Source organism: Arvicanthis niloticus, chromosome 1, assembly GCF_011762505.2.
Source record: "Arvicanthis niloticus isolate mArvNil1 chromosome 1, mArvNil1.pat.X, whole genome shotgun sequence".
NCBI lineage: Eukaryota > Metazoa > Chordata > Mammalia > Rodentia > Muridae > Arvicanthis > Arvicanthis niloticus.
The window spans coordinates 47,968,129-47,985,053 of record NC_047658.1 but is presented as its reverse complement, the minus strand read 5'-3'; the positions used below and the strand labels follow the sequence as shown (position 1 = coordinate 47,985,053).

Genomic DNA, 16,925 nt, shown 5'->3' with positions numbered 1-16,925 from the left:
TCTTTATGCTTCTTGCATCGTGATGGATACCTCCTTCTTTAGATTAAGAATTTTTATTTTTCTACCATTTTATTTAAAATATTTTTATGCCTTTAACTTGAGTTTCTTGTTTTTCCTCTATACTTAATATTGATAGATTTAGTCTTTTCGTAGTGTACCAGATTTCCTGAAACTTTTGTGCCTAGATTTTTTTTAATTTAGCATTTTCTTTGAAGTATCCATTTCTTCTACCTTAGCTTAAAGACCTAAAATTCTTTCTTCGATGTCTTATAAGCTGTTAGTGAGGCTTACTTTTAAGGTTTTTTGTCTGACATCCTAAGGTTTCATCCTCCTCCTCATCTTCCTCTTCCTTCTTTTTCTTGCTCTTTTCAGCCTTGACTACCCCCATTTTCGCTGCATCAGGTTTTCCTTTAGCTCTGTAGGCAGTAATGTCCGTCTCATACTTCTCCTTCAGCTCGGCAGCCTTCGTCTCGCAGGGCTGCTTGTCATCCGCTGCAGTGTTGTTCCACATCTGTCCTAGTTTCTTTGCAACATCACCAATGGATAAGCCAGGATGCTCCCCTTTGATTTATGGGCGGTACTCAGAACAGAACAGGAAAAAGGCTGAAGAAGGCCTCTTGGCTGCATTGGGGTTCTTGAACTTCTTTTTGGTCTCCCCTTTGGGAGGGATGTAGGTTTTCATTTCTCTTTCATAACGAGCCTTGTCAGCCTTTGCCATATCTTCAAATTTCCCCTTTTCTTTAGCAGACATGGTCTTCCACCTCTCTGAGCACTTCTTGGAGAACTCTGAGAAGTTGACAAAAGCATCTGGGTGCTTCTTCTTGTGCTCCTCTGGGCAGGTTTGCACAAAGAATGCATATGAGGACATTTTGCCTCTCGGCTTCTTAGGATCTTCTTTGCCCATGTTTAATTGATTTTCCTCCGAGAGGCACAGAGTTGCCCAGTACCCGTAGGGCTCTCACTTGCCCAGGTGCTGTCTCTATGGAGCTCAATGTACTGCAATGGCTGTGAGAGCCCTACTTTCATGTCTAACTGTTCTTATTACTTCATTCAACTGTTTGTATTTTCATAGTCTTCATTAAAACACTTACTCATGTCTTTTGTAAAGGACTTTGGAGATAATGATAATTGCTATTTTGAAGCCCTTGTCCTGTATTTTGGTTAAATTGCATTATCAATACCTATTGCACTGGGGTTACTTACATTATGTTGGATACTCATGTTTCTGTTTTTGTGCTAGGACCTAGGCATCTTGAGTTATAATGCTTAAATTGTTGATACTTATTTTTGTTTTTATTGGGTTGGTGTTATGGTCTTTGGTTATTTTTAGCCTACCAATAGAGAAATAGAGGTAAGGTGGAAGGAGGAGCTCCTGTAGGTAGGTGACTTCAGGACTAAGAGTAAGTCTAGAGATATCAGAATCGGTTACAGGAATGATAGTAAAAAAAAAAAAAAAAAATCACCTGTCTGTATGAGATGCCAATGTGGCTGATAGATAGTTCCTGTGAATTGATGGCTGACACAGGTAAATGGAGATCAGCTAAAGGGAAGGCTGAGAGGGTCATCTGGAAAAAGCTAAGAAGCCCTTGAGTATACACCAAGAGTCAGAGTCACCAGAGATTTGCCTTAGGATGGGAGAAAGGACTCCTATAGGCAGCTATCATAGGATAAAGAGTAAGTCTGGAGAAACAGAAATTAAAAGGCTAAGGGAATGCTGGGTCCACACCAGGAAGAAAAACCATTATTAAGCTATACCTGTTGAATCTTTGGTTGGGTACGCCTTTTGATACAAAGGAACTAGTCAAAGCATTCACAAACTTAGATACTTTATCCCTTTCAGAAACTAAAATTCTAAAACTTTTCCTAAATATTTAGTTACCTCTCAGTTCAGTGAACAGTTTGACAAGAAACTTAAAATATTTCCAAATACATAATTTCAAATTTTATGATTGTGATATTGGTAATGTTTTAAATGTATTCAGTGATTAAACTTCCTTCAGTGAAATATGAGATACATAATCAAAATATACCTTATTTTTTAAAAAAAATCACAATCAGAAAAATACTCAAGATATTTTAAATGCTTAATGAAAAAAACCTGACTCATAAAAATAAAAGTTCTATTAACGGTGTCCTAGTTTACTTTCTGCTTTTGTGATGAACTCCATGACCAAGAAAACATGGGGGGAGGCTTTATATCAGCTTATGTTCCCAGGTCAATTCAAAAAAACAACACATGAACTCAAAGCAGGAGCTTTAAACAGAAGAAGTGAAAGAACAACGCTTACTGGCTTGCTTCCCCTGGCTTGCTCTGTTGCCTTTCTTATACAATCCACACCCACCTGTCAAGTAATGTCACTGCCTACAGTGAGTTGGGACTGTACACATCAATCATCAATCAAGAAAGCTTTCTGCAGACATGACCAAAGGCCAATATGATGGAAGCAATTCCTCAGATGAGGTTGCCAAGTTGACAACCAAGAGTAACTATCACTGAAGGGCTAGTTCACGGTGATTGAGTCTTGGTATTAGTCAATAGTTACTACAAGTCAAATGAACATGGTTTTTGTCACCATAATGAGAAACCATCATCTTTAAAAGGTGCATTTATATGTAGTTTAGATCATGCAGTATAATGAAATTCTCAAGGAACAGACTCTATCCTTAAGAATTGCATACATCTTTGTCCATAAAGAAAAGAAAAAGCATCACAGCACAGGGGAAGAGTAAAGAATAAGGGGGAAATTATTGCTCATCACCAAGGGATTCAATACATAAACTATACTGACTTCATATTTAGAAAAAATAAACAAACCTACCAATAACCCTTAAAAACATCCAATAGCTATACATTCAGAAGCAGATATAGAGCTTGAAGACATAGTGTTTAATGAATGGAAAACACAGGTTTTTTTTAAAAAAAACAAAATACAATTCTGAAGTATATATCATTTGCTAAATTAATGGTCTTAACAAAATAATGTAAACTAACATAGTACCGTGATATATTTTATTAGAATAGAAGCATACTGGAAATACTCCATAGGTGTTGCAATGAAAGTTCATGGAACATTATAGGTATGGAAAAGAAGGACATATAAGGGAGGTACCATGCAATAAGAAACAGGATCCATGGAGGTCAACATTGATAATGGGCTACTAGAGAATTAGCTCAACCCTCTGGAACTGAACATTATCACCAATCATAAGTTAGAAATAAATATATGCCTGGTGTCTTACTTTTCTTTCTGAAACCAATTACCTGACAACTCATGGGAGGAAGTGTTTATTCTGGCCCTTGGTTTGACGGGTTGTGGTTTCCATTCATTAAATGCTATGTCTTCAAGCCCTATATGTGCTTCTGAATGTATAGCTATTGAATGTTTCTAAGGGTTATGAGTAGGTTTGTTCGTTTGTCTATCATGGCAGAAAAGATATGGTGATGAGAGCAGCCATAACTAAGGAGCAGAAATCTGAGGACACTGATCACATTGTGCCCTCAGTCACCAAGCAGAGAAAGATTAATGTTGGTATTCCACCCACGTTTTTCTTTTACCCACTACAACATCCCAGTCCTTGGGATGAACCTACCCATACAAAGGGTGGATCTTCTCTCCTCAGTCAAATCTCTCTGAAATGCCTTCACAGATGTGTCCAGAGGTGTCTGCCAAGTGATTTCATACCCAGTCAAACTAATCATGACAAGTTCTTGCATAAAAGGGAATAACACAAACATCACAAATCAGAATCACAACATAAAGAAATACAGTTAAGGATTGAGTTATTGTTTCCTTCAGAGATCTAAGTATGAAGAGAATCTGAGTTGGTCATGGAAGAATATGAAAGGCTAGCAGCACTAAAAAATACACTGGATACTTTACACATATGTAATTTAAGCCACCTAACAACATTATCAGGAAGATGCTGTTATTTCCATTGTATGTAGGAAAAAACCCTGAGGTTCAGGCATACGACCATTGTTGATAACACTCTACATGTCTCACAGCTGAAACCTGGAAGATGTGAGAGTCATCCTTATAAACTGATTCCAGAGCCCAGCTCCTTATTATGCATGTGTATGTTGAACATTCAGGACTTAAGAGTAGAGCATAAATTGAAGGCTAAACCTGGGGTACAGTGGATGAAAAACATGTACATGTTGGAGCCAATGGGGATGGGCCCTAAGTACCAGGCTATAGATTGATGGCTTGATCTGATAGACCAAGGTTTCAATTTTTGAGATAGGCATTTTTTTCATGTTCTAAATCACAATGTACCTTCCAACATGCTAATTGTTTATTTTCTACATGCTTAAATTCATTAATATATTATGAATTTTGTGAAGCACATACAAAAATAACTATTTCGAAGAGATAAGACATAAACTGAATTCTAAGTTCCATGATATTCTTCCTGTCCTTCAGTGAACTGCCTTACAAACACTACTAGATGCTATCCAGGTTAAGGGCTTCCTTCTGAGAATTATGACTTCTATGCCTTCAAATGCTAAGTGCTCTGACATGTTCATAAATTCAATATCAGCTGACTGACACTAAGAGCCAGCACTCAGAAAACCAGCTTCTTTGGCTTTCCTGTCTGGCCCTGTCCTTTCTCCTCCCAGACTCTCTTTTTTTTTATTATTATTATTATATATGCAATTTTAAATTTATTAATAGTTTTATTTTTAAAGTTGATTCCATATATTATATTGGCTTTTTTAAGTGTTTTTTTTATTTTTATTTATTAGATCTTTCATTTACACTTCAGATACCATCCCCTTTCCCCATTCCCCCCCTTAGAAAACCCCTATCCCATGCCCCCTTTTCCTTTTTGCATTTATACATTTTTTTAAGAAATGTTAATCATAGGCTTTATAAGTTTGGTATTGTTCAATCAGAGGTGTAACCCACTACCCAACCTAGATATATCAACTATCTTTGACTGGTGGAGATACATGAACATCTGCTTCCCTGTCTCCCCCCTCTATCTCTCTTTCATCACCTAGCTTCTCCTCTCCTTCTTCTCCTCTTCTTACTCCTTTTCTTCCTCTCAGTACTCCTCCCACCTTAGCTCCTCCTACACATCACCCTTCCTGTTAAAAGGAAACTTTTCTCTCAAAATACAATTAGAGCATAATTATGCCTATTTGTACCAGTGAGGTAAAGATAGTCCTAATACCCAGTCCATCCTTTTGTTGACTAACCAGCACCTCTGTCATCTATCCTAACTAAAACACTTAGTTCTGAACCTGGCTTTTTCCTTGGCTTTAGGATGAATGTCAGCTGATGACCATACACTCAGATCTTTTCTCTCAAAGTAAATAGCTATAAGTTTTCAACCCCGTCAGAAATCCAGAATGACTGAGTTGACTATAATTGTGGGAAGCACAAAGCATAGCTTCTAAAACTTAGCCAATTTATAGAGACCTCTGAACCCCTGGACACTCGCTCTACTTCAAAACGTTGGAGCATCTGTTCTTCTGCCTTCTGGCCCAGGATCATCTGACAGACCTTAGTGCTGCAGAATTATTAAGGGCTGATTACTCTGTCTAGGCAGATATAATCAGTCGACTATTCTGCAAGTGTGTCCTTTTCTGGACAGTAATTTGTCTGTAGAAGGAAAGTGGCAATTCTTGCCTAGTGGCTGTCTCACCACAACTGGAGTAAAAGGGAGACATAACAACAGAAACAGAGGAAATTAAAAAAATTATCAGATCCTACTACAAAGGACTATACTCCCAGACTCTCTTGAGCTGCAGCCTTGTCCATACTCAAGAAAGGCCTTCTGCCTGGTTCCTGCATCCCAGATAAGGTTTCCAGAAGTCAAGGTACATCCTCCACATTACCATAGAAACAGGAGACCCATGGTTTGTTTTCTCCTGTGAGGAACTCTGTAAACAGTAACCAAACAGTTTTGCCATGCTAGAAGCTAATTTTCAAAGGGCACAGCATACCCTTCATGGATAGGCTAGACATGGGAATTGGGACCCATTTGTTCCTCTCATTACATTAGCAAGGCCTGGATTAGGTTTGATAATCCTCACACCACCACACAGCAGGTGGGTTTGTTTGCAGAGAGAAGAGGCCTGACAGGAATCTGAAACAGTCCCAGTGTTTTAGAAATACGTCCACCATGATAGCTGAGTGGCTACCAAATATTTGCCCACATCTGGCAGTTAGCTTCTAAACACTTCACCTACCTCGGGATTACCACCTACCAGAGGCCACAGCTATAAGGAAAGTCTTAATCTCTTCATCCACTGGTGCTTTGTGGGTAGCTGTGATTGAATAAAAATTGAGCTCGACTGAGGTTGAAGTGCAAGCTAACTTGGGTTGCGTTTCTGCTTTGCAGCAAAGGAGCTGTGTTCATTTGTAGGGGCTATCATAACAGAATAAAATATTCTATCACAAATGGGATGACTTGGAAGTAAAACCTTTAGTTCTGGGGGCTAGCTGTCAAAACTTCTGTAGAAGAATCCAGCCATGCTCCTTCCAGCCATTCCTTCCATGTGAAGGAATGACTCCAACTTTCACCTCTGTCTCCATATGTGTACCTGCTGTGTGTCTGTTTATATCATCTCCCAACCCCCATTTTATGAGAAGATCAACCATGTTAAATTTAGGACCTACCAACTTCAGTGTGTTATTTTTTTTCTTTTTTAGACAAGGTCACATGTAGCTTTTAGTCTGGGTTCAGATTCACTTTGTAACTTAAGAAGACCTTGAATTTTTGAACCTTTACCTCTCCTGGGTGCTGGAATTAGAGTCATAGGCCACCCTGCCCACTGTTTGCAGTACTGGGCATAAAGAGGGGACTCTGTACATGCTAGAAAGAGACTCTGCTAAATGAGGGCTACATCTCCAGTCCCTCGTTGTAATTCATTTCACTAATTGTGTGTTCAGCTGCTGTTTCTAAATAAGATAATATTCTCAGGTATTGAAAACAGAGCAAGTTTACACACACACACACATTGTGTGGTTGTCAAGAGTTCAATTAAAAGTTACAGTGCCTATGCTCTTTGGAGAAGAAATTGGCCTCTGGATATTTATCCTGAACATCTGAGCTATGTACACAAAAAAAGATGCACGCTACAACATTGTTTAGCAAAGGAACAGGTTGGAAACAGTCATAATTTAGTGGCCATTTGTATAATGAAATATTATGTTGTTGTTAAAAATGTTGAGATAGACTTTGATGATATAAAATGATACAATTTTAACAAGAAAAAAGTGTGAGAGGGTAAGGATGAATCAGGCAGAGGCTTTGTAGGGCAGTGAAACTACTCTAAACCTTCTACAATGGTAGATACATGTCTACTCATTTGTTGAATCCCATAGAATGTGCAACATCAAGAGTAAAACCTGGTATAATCTATAGACTTGGCGTGATTGAGAAATCAGTGTGGTTTCATCAGTTGTAACGAACACTCCACTCTAGTAGGAAAGGAAGATATTAAGGGGCTATACACCTATGAATACAGGACAGACAGAGGAAAATCTATACACCCTGCACTCAATTTTGCTGTGAATTTAAAACTACTATAAACAAGACTAATTTTTTAAAAGCCTAGTTCAGGAAAAAAAAAGTGTTCTGTTGTATACGCCATCATGGGAGGAAGAGAGAAAGCATGTAGATATATGTTTACCTGAGTACACATGCACCCATTTAATATTTCTAGAAATACATATTTAAAATTAATAGTAGTGCTTACTTCAAACAAAAGAAATCAGACAAGTGGAGTAGAAAAAATAAAGACAGACACAGTTTTCACTGTATGCCTTCTGTGCCTACTGAATTATGAGCTCCATACACAAATTTCTCAATGGATAATAAATGCATTGAGGGGATAGTAATAGGTTTCAGAGATCTGTGGCTAGGTGCCATCTAGACTAATGGGGAGCACCAAGGAGACTTCTTGCCTTGTGGGGCCAGGGAAGCTGGCTAAGAAACTGTGTATAGCCTATCAAGTGCTTTCCATTCAGGGTCAGAAGTTAACCACAGCTGAGAATAAAAGGAGCTAAATTTGACCTTCCATAAAGAACACTGATAATACAGAGAGAATTTGACATAAATAAACACCAAAAAACCCTCAAATCACTTATATAATCAATAAAAGAACAAATGAATTGTATGGATAATTTTTGAAAGAAAAATATTAATAGCCATTAATTATCTGAATAAATGTTAAACATCTGAAATGCAAATCAAAATGAAACTCCATCACTTCTAACTAACTATCAACAAAATAATGAACAAATTTTAAAAAATGCTTGCAAAGGTGCTGGGGAAAGAAATTCTTATGCACTGTAGTAAGAATATAAATTAGTGCAGACACTGTAGAAGTCAATATAGAGAGCCTTGAAAAGAACAAAATTCTCATATGATCCAGATATCCCATCCCTGGGTACATACCAAGGGGAACCTAAATCAGCACAGCACAGAAGTGAACATCCATGTTTACTGCTTCATTATTCACAACAGCCAAAATAAAAGAACCAGTCTATGTATTCATCAACAGATGAATGGATAAAGAAAATGTGGCATTTATGCATAGTACAGTTTTATACAAAATTGTATCATTTGTAGAGATATAGATGGACCTGAGATTACGTTAAGCAAAATGAGCCAGATTTAAGAAAGGCAAAGACCACATATTCTCTCATATTCAAATCTTGATTTGAAATATATATTAGATATAATACATGTGCATATATTTTTTATAAAGCCTGCCTCCAGTAACATATTTTCTTCAGTGGGGCCATGCCTCCTAATCCTTTCAAACAGCACCACCAACTGAAGACTATGTGTTCAAATACATAAACCTATCGGAGACATCCACTCTCAAACCACCACAAGAGATAAATATGAAGAAAGCACATGTCTGTGTGAAAACATCAGAATGAAACTCATCTTCCAATGCTAATTGTAAATTTGTAAATAAATAAATAAAAAATTTTAGGCAAACAAACCCCCATGGCCACAACTAGAACCCTGAAAACTACATAGGGGCTCTGTGGTGCAGTGATGAAGTGGGTATTCCAGAAGGGAAGGAGAGAGAGAAACATGAAATCAAACAGGAGCATTTCACGCCAAAGCTACATAGCACAAGTATCCTCAGGCAGGTGGCTAAGATTCTAAACATATACCTGAGCATTCAGCAGGGAAAATAAGGAAGAGAAAGAAACATCCTGCCCTTCTCTACCAGTAAGCTCAGAAAGAAAGAAGATAGAAGCCAGCCCTATAGAGACTTCATGACTGTTCTCTTCCTTCACTCACCCAAGCCTACCCAGGGTACACCCTCCTCTCCAGGGAGCTGACTAATTTGATAAACTAATCAAGACTCACTATCAGGTATTATTTCAAAGGGGCACCAAAAGTGCTTCTTCCCAAACCAACTTGACCTTGCAGTATTAATAGCTCTTAATTGCTTAATCTGCTCATTCTTCCCAAAGGCAATTTTAACCAGAGCTTCAGACACTCAAAGGAGTTATGTGTCTACAGGAAATTATGTCAGGACTTCTGTGGGTGATAAAGGCAAACTGTCTGGGACCAAAGGTATCCCTTGTGCCTTTCAAATCCCATGACAACAGGAATTACAGGATTTCTCTTCTCCCTTCCCCCAAGGCCATCCTGAAATAAAAGTAAGCATCACATTAAAGGAATCTTTAAAAGTCACTTCAATAGAACCCACCAATGCCTGCTCTATGCACCAGGGCTAAGTAAAAGTCCAACATCTTCTGAATAACTCACCAAGACACAGTTGTCTCAGAGTCTGTCAATCAGATAGATTCCACTGGCATAATTCCATGGCCACAATATGTCATGGCTGTTAAGAAAGAATTGCTGGATCCCAAGATCAGGCATTACAAGTAGGCCTAGGAGCATTCTTTTTCTTCTGATTATGAAAATTTAAGAATTTATCCAGTCCACACACAGAATTACTAACCTCCTTGCAGGGACAGAGGCAGTTCCTTTGTGTTGTTACTGACAATAAAGAACTCAGGCTATCTGGTCCATCCTCAAAGAAATAGCTAGTCAGTGGTGCAATTTACCATAATCACCTACCATTTAGTAAGCTTACCATCTCTCTTAGGGGCTAGCTTCTGTTAATATGCAATGTATGGAAACTTCCCTCGGCTCTCAATTGCCTTCCTGTAATTATTATATTGATTTGATGTAGCTGTAGATTCATGTTTAAGGTGGTTTATAGTTTTAATTTGCAATTAAATCAAATGATGCCTCTTTGCTAAGATGGCTGACACTTGTTTATATTCTACAACAAGTAATGAAGGCAACTTTTATTTACCATAATAAACATCCAGGATAAGGAGCTTGAAATTGTGAGGAACCCATTTTCCTGCTTGGTCCTTTAGCCTAGTTTTTAAAACATTAAGTTAAGGAGCTATACTAACCGGGAGGAGCAAAGGCAGAAGCAGTTTTCTTTAATCATGTGACCCCTGGTAGATTGGCCACAACCAGGGCATACTGCTTTCCAAAGGATAACTGGGCAATGCCATCTGGATTTGATGAGAAAAAAAGAAAAAAAAGAGGTAGTGTCAAATTTGGGTGGGAAGGGATGGGATGGTGGAGGGGATGGTAATGGAAGGAGCCGAGGAAGGGGTGAAAATGTTAATTTAAAAAAAAAGAAATAAAGTTGCTTATCAAAGAAATTTAAACGGCATATTCATGCATTTTGAAACTGGTCCAAGTACTAACTGGGATATTACAGTGGTAATCTAGTGAGGTCATTGAAAGATTAATAATGGAACAAGTAACAAGAATAACTGGTAGTTTTTTTTTTTAAGTCTCCCTTTCTGAATGACCTCTGTGCAGCTAATCCCTCTGCATCTTTTTCCTCAATCTCTGGTGTAGCTGCATTACATCCACTTTCAGTGCTATGGTTTGTTTCTGCACTGATATCAAAATCCATTTTTTCAAGATCAAGCAAGTGGTGGTTGACAAGAGTTTTAGTCTCAGGAGTGCATCTTAACATCCAAACAATGGCAGCCACCGAGCACTTTGACCTTTGGTGCAAATGTTCCATTCCACCTTACCTGAGGTCTCAGAGATATCTTTAAAAGTTGTCTGACTCTAGCCTTCCACTCTGGGCCAGAGCACTGAGCAGATCTTGGGTGGCAGCTCTGCCCCCAACATCCAAGAACCCAGAGGAAGCGGGGATCCCAGGTGCTCGAACTCAGGCAGTATCTTAGGTAAGCAGACAGCAGGGCCCGCCCTAAACAGGGAGTAACTGGGAACCAAAAGGACCCAGGAAGTCACTCCCGGCCCGGAACACTGGTTCCTTCCAGTCTGGGCCAGAGCACTGAGCAGATCTTGGGTGACAGCTCTGTCCCCAACCTCCAAGAACCCAGAGGAAGCAGGGATCCCAGGAGCTCTAACTTGGACAGTGTCTTAGAAACTAGTTCTCAGATCGGAGGCCTGGATCAGACCTCTGCCAGGTCTGCTGTTGTGTGGACCCTGGATTCCACCTGAGACATACTGGAAGGTCCACTCAATCCAGAGCCACAGAAGAACAAATGAATTCAGAGCTTCAGACAACATATCCTGAGATATTCTAGAGGAGACACTGCACCCAGAACAGCAGACACCTAGCTTGACTACTACCTTGGAGGCACCATATCCTGAGGCATCCTAGAGGTACCACTGTAATCAGTGCAGCTGGAAAAGATCACAGAGACATCTGGACCCCTAGGAGATCAGACACAAGCTAGATAACTAGAAAGACAGGCTTCAGAGACAGCAAGTACAGGCAGCACTAGAGTTAACCAGATGGCAAAAGGCAAGAGCAAGAACATAAGCAACAGAAACCAAAATTACATGGCATCATCAGAACCCAGCTCCCCCATCAGAGCAAGCCCTGAACACCCCATCACACCAGAAAAGCAGGAATCAGAATTAAAATCACTTCTCATGATGATGATAGAGGGCTTTAAGAAAGACATAAATAACACTCTCAAAGAACTTAAGGAGAGCACTGGTAGACAGATAGAAACCCTTAAAGAGGAAACACAAAAATCCCTTAAGGGATTGCAAGAAAATGCAACCAAACGAGAAAAGGAATTAAACAGAACCATGCAGGATCTAAAAATGGAAGTAGAAACAATAAAGAAATCACAAAGGGACAAAACCCTGGAGATAGAAAACCTAAAAAGATCAGGAGTCATAGACACAAGTATCACCAACAGAATACAAGAGATGGAAGAGAGAATCTCATGTGCAGAAGATACCATGGAAAACATTGGCACAACTGTCAAAGAAAATGCAAAATACAAAAAGCTACTAACCCAAAATATACAAGAAATCCAAGACACAATGAGAAGGCCAAACCTAAGGATAATAGGTATAGATGAGGGGGAAGACTCCCAACTAAAAGGACCAGTAAATATCCTCAACAAAATTATAGAGGAAAACTTCCCTAACCTAAAGAAAGAGATGTCCATAAATATACAAGAAGCCTACAGAACTCCAAATAGTTTAGACCAGAAAAGAAATACTTCCCACCATATAATAGTCAAAACATCAAATGTACAAAACAAAGAAAAAAATACTAAAAGCAGTAAGGGAAAAAAGGCAAAGTAACATATAAAGGCAGACCTGTAAGAATTACACCAGACTTCTCACCAGAGACCATAAAAGCCAGAAGATCCTGGACCGATATCATACAGACCCTAAGAGAACACAAATGCCAGCCCAGACTACTATACCCAGCAAAACTCTCAATCATTATTGATGAAGAAACCAAAATATTCCATGACAAATCCAAATTTACACAGTATCTCAACACAAATCCAGCACTTCAAAGAATAATTGGTGGAAAACTCCAACACAAGGAGGGAAACTACAACCTAGAAAAAGCAAGAAAGTAATCTTCCAAAAACCCCAAAAGAAGATAGTTACACAAACATATCTCCACAGATGTTAGCCCAAAAGCTTGGATTAGCGAAGACTCAACCCACAGACCACATGAAGCTCATGAAGAAGGACGACCAAGAGGGGATGCCTCAGTTCTACTTAGAACGAGAAACAAAAATGCTCAAGGGAGCAAATAGGGAAACAAAACATGGGACAGAAACTGAAGGAGGGGCCATCAGGAGACCTTTCCACCTGGGTATTCACCCCATGTACAGCCACCTAATCTAAACACTGTTGTGGATGGCTGGAAGTGCGTAATGTGAGGAACATGATATAGCTGTCTCCTTAGAGGTCAGCCAAAGACTAACACACTCAGAGGACAATGGTCACAATTAACCACTGATATGATCAGGGGTTTCCCAATGGAGAACTTAGTGAGAGGACTGAAGGAGCAGAAAGGGTTATTGACCCCAGGTGGAAAGCAACAATACCAAACAACCAGAGCCCCCCAGGGTCTAAACCACCAGCCTGGGAACACATAGGGAGGGACCCAAGACTCCAGAGGTATATGTAGAGGAGGATGTCCTTGTCTGACATAGGTGGGAGAGGAGTTTCTTGGTCCCATAAAAAAAAATGAACACACAGTGGGGGGGGGGGGGATGTGAGGGCGGGGAGGGGATAGTGAGGGGGGGTAGGTGCAGTCACTGCCTCATAGAAGCATGAGGAGGGGGATGGGATAGGAGGTTTCTGGGTGGAGGGAGGAAGTAGGCTAAGGGGATAAAATCTGAAATGTAAATACTACAACCAATTTTAACAAGCGGGGGGGGGGGGGGGGAGTCTTCAGAGCCAACATCTTTTAAAAAAAATGTCAGCCCCCTGGGGGTGGGAAATTTTTTTTTTCTTGATACTAAAACTTGTTCTGAGAATTGTATATTGCAGAATACACAGCCTTGGTGTATCTACTCATCAAGCATACTGAGCAGACCTGCCTAAACCTCTGATGTCCTGGAATTCCATCTGGATTCAGTGAAGACACAGCACCAGAGGCTTATCAACTTACTCTTCCCCTCACCCCTCTTCTAAAATCTCAACACCCTTAATCAGCTTGAAGAAGTTAAAGAAGAGTCAGCACCTCTAATCCCTGAGCTTGGGGACTAATGTGGTTAATAATGGTCTGTCTTTCTAGGGACAAGTAGTGGTTTTGTTGGAACAGGGGGGATTAGCTAGGACTTATTGCATAGCCATAACCTATTGGTAGAAAGCTGTATAATTATTATCAAGATGGAGTTATAATTTCTTAAATGGTACAAAATTTACTTTGATCTCAAATTTAAGGTTTTCATTGGTATGAGCCTCTTATTAATATAAAAATGAGATGAATATTGATATGCTCATGGGCATTGTGCCTGTATAAAACATTTAGGAATACAATGCCTACACCCAGCCCTTTTTTAACTTTTTTAACTGATTTGGGACGGTTAACCTATGAGTTAAGGGACTATAGCAAATTCATGGCTTTGAGTTTATTGTTAGGGTGTTTTCCATATTTTATTTAGAAATAGCTGAGAGGAGTGAACAGACAACAGTCCAGGTTATCTTACATGGATAGTTGGTTTTCAAAACATCAGAAATCCATAGAACTGACGCTACAAATATTTATATATTAATGTTCATATTGATTAGAGACCTGTCTGCTCCTGACAGCTTCCTGTCGTGGATTCTAAGAAGAAATTGAGCATCCTTGGAGTTACTCCAGTTGTGTGGTAACAGCCACTAGGCAAGAATTGCCTCTCTCCATCTACAGACAAATTACTGTCCAGAAAAGGACACACATGCAGAATAGTTGACTGATTATATCTGCCTAGACAGAGTAATCAGTCCTGAATAATCCTGCATCACCAAGGTCTGTCAGATGATTCTGGGCCAGAAGGCTGAAGATTTGATACTCCAACGTTCGGTAGTATAGGGGCTTTTCAGGTGTTCAGAGGTCTCTATAAATTGGCTAAGTTTTAGAAGCTATGCTTTGTGCTTCCCACAATTATAGTTAACTCAGTCATTCTGGATTTCTGACGGGGTTGAAAACTTATAGCTATTTACCATAAGAGAAAAGATTTGAGTGGATGGTCGTCAGCTGACATTCATCCTAAAGCCAGGTTCAGAACTAAATGTTTTAGTTAGGATAGATGACAGAGGTGCTGGTTAGTCAACAAAAGGATGGACAGGGTATTAGGACTATCTTGTACCTCACTGGTACAAATTGGCATAATTATGCTCTAATTGTATTTTGAAAGAAAAGTTTCATTTTAACAGGAAGGGTGATGTGTAGGAGGAGCTAAGGTAGGAGGAGTACTGAGAGGAAGAAAAGGAGTAAGAAGAGGAGAAGGAGGAGAGGAGAAGCTAGGTAATGAAAGAGAGAAAGAGGGGGGAGACAGGGAGGCAGATATTCATGTCTCTCCACCAGTCAAAGATAGTTGTTATATCTAGGTTGGTCAGTGGGTTACACCTCTGATTGAACAATTCCAAACTTGTAACACTTATAATTAACATTATTTTAAAACAATGTATAAATGCAAAAAGGAAAAGAGGGCATGGGATAGGGGTTTTCTTATGGGGGAATGGGGAAAGGGGATGGCATCTGAAGTGTAAATAAAATATCTAATAAAAAAATAAAAAAATTTAAAAAAAAAAGTTGTCTGACTCTGAATACCACAGACCCAAAAACTTACTTTATGACAGTCAACAAATACCAGCTGCAGAAAATGATGTCTATTTTTAGTCATCCTAATGTTTAACAGCTCAGTGGGGGAGGATGATCCTCTGTCACACATGGAAGCTGGAGGATCCAAAGATAAGATGACCACAGAAGATAAAGGAAAAGGGTGCTTCAAGGAAATCTATCCAAGGACAATGATACTAAGAGGTATGAAAAAAAGATGAAGACTGCTTGTTCAGAGAAAGAGGATTTCAAATATTGGAAAACATTCAAGGGACTGCCAGATGATGCTAAGGTAACCATAGTGATAAGTGCTTTGGTTGAGTAATGGATATTGGAGCAAGCATGGCGCATTCAAAGGAATAAGGCATCATTATCCTTCTACAAGGCAGATGAGTCCTTTCTCTGCCCACTCCAGCAACCAATGTTATGACTAATAACATCAAGAACCCTCAACTGTCTCCTAAAAGCAATATTCTCAAGGGAGCTTAAAATTTAACATTTTATAAAGTCATAACTCAAATATAGATTTAGATAAGAAAATACAGATACTGAAAAGCCACATCAACCATGTGGGTGTGATAAAAGTCACCCCCTCATCCTTTCTCTGGTGTTGATGAAATTCAGCCAAGAATAGCTCAGAGGGCTTCTTTGTGCTAGCCTGAGCTGTCCTTAATACTTCCTTTGTAGCCTGATGGCTTCATCATCCCTGATCCATTTCCCTGTCCTCTGCCAGCCCACGATCCTTGCTGATCCATGACAATCTATGCTAGACCAGCCACTTGCCCACATCAGAGCCAAACCAGCATTTGCTGAGAGGTCTATATGACACCTGTTTTTACACTGCTCCAAGTCCATGTAACAATTTCAGTAGCAGTGGGATTTTACTTATCCCAATCAAGTACTGAAGCAACCTGAATTAAAATTTCTGCAAACATTATCCCAAAAAATGTATGGATACAGGTACATACTGTTTCTAGTTGTGGCAATGGCAGGGGAGAAATCTTGAATACTGATTGTCTCCTGCAAGCTCTTGATCTATGACTCCAAGACCTACAAGACAGTGGTTGACCAGACTTGCTTTCTTAAACATGTTTTTTGATAGCCTTACTTCCCCAAGATATCAAAGAAAGAAATAGTCCTATGCAAAAAATACAGAACAGGTCTTTTTTTTTTTTTTAGAACAGATCTTATAGAGGAAAAAAACGCCACTTCAGTGATTCTATCCTCTCCTCTAGAAATAAAATGTCCCTGTAAAGGATAAGGAGATAGAGAAGGAAGGGCTTTGAATGGGGATCAGAACTAATGTTCATAAATAAGATTTAAGAATGCTATGGTGTGA

General features: G+C 39.3%; 1 pseudogene; it reads right to left on the bottom strand.

Moving 5' to 3' along the window:
- Positions 1-277: 277 nt before the first annotated feature.
- Positions 278-904, bottom strand: LOC117710158 (high mobility group protein B1 pseudogene; annotated as a pseudogene).
- Between the last annotated feature and the right edge of the window lie 16,021 nt (positions 905-16,925).